Genomic DNA, 881 nt, shown 5'->3' with positions numbered 1-881 from the left:
CGGTGACGGCCGCAATGCGCCCTGTCACACATATTGTGTACAGTTTTGTTTTGCTTGAGCCTCCGGATACCTACTGTTACCTGTCAGCTCACCTGTCAGCTCACCTGTCAGCTCACCCTTCTTCTACTAACTCTAGAAAGGACAGACAGACACATCTAAGTCTGGAGGGACAGAGGGACACATCTACTAACTCTAGAAAGGACAGACAGACACATCTAAGTCTGGAGGGACAGAGGGACACATCTACTACCTCTGAGGACACAGGGACACATCTAACTCTGGAGGGACACAGGGACACATCTTACTCTGGAGGGACACAGGGGCACATCTACTAACTCTGGAAGGACAGACAGACGCATCTAAGTCTGGAGGGACAGAGGGACACATCTACTAACTCTGGAGGGACAGAGGGACACATCTAACTCTGGAGGGACACAGGGGCACATCTAACTCTGGAGGGACACAGGGGCACATCTACTAACTCTGGAAGGACAGACACATCTACTAACTCTGGAAGGACAGACACATCTACTAACTCTGGAGGGACAGAGGGACACATCTACTTGTTTTTTGTCACCTCTCTCTGTGTTGATGGAGTTGTCCTCCATGGCGATCCTCTGAAGACAGACGGACAACAATTCCTCCACAATAAGACGAGACTCCCCTCACCTTCCACCTGCGCGAGGGGACAGAAGACTGATGGACTTTAACAACAACGGTTGTCCTCTCAATGACTTCCCATGAGGTATCCCTGAACGCCCCCCCCCCCCTCATGTGGTCCTGGTCATGGTTCATTAGTGAGTTTCTTCCTTATTAAATGGAGCTGGGACATCAGATCATGTTGATACACACACACCCCACACACACAACACACCAGCACC

At 50.7% G+C, this 881-nt stretch overlaps 1 protein-coding gene across 1 annotated transcript in view; it reads left to right on the top strand.

Annotated features, from left to right (window-relative positions):
• Positions 1 to 881, top strand: part of LOC116686726 (E3 ubiquitin-protein ligase UBR2-like) — a 4,788-nt gene that overhangs the window by 1,767 nt on the left and 2,140 nt on the right. The gene's annotated exons all lie outside the window — the stretch shown is intronic.

Source organism: Etheostoma spectabile, unplaced genomic scaffold (genome assembly GCF_008692095.1).
Source record: "Etheostoma spectabile isolate EspeVRDwgs_2016 unplaced genomic scaffold, UIUC_Espe_1.0 scaffold458, whole genome shotgun sequence".
NCBI classification, from domain to species: domain Eukaryota; kingdom Metazoa; phylum Chordata; class Actinopteri; order Perciformes; family Percidae; genus Etheostoma; species Etheostoma spectabile.
This window is presented reverse-complemented; position numbering and strand designations above follow the sequence as displayed.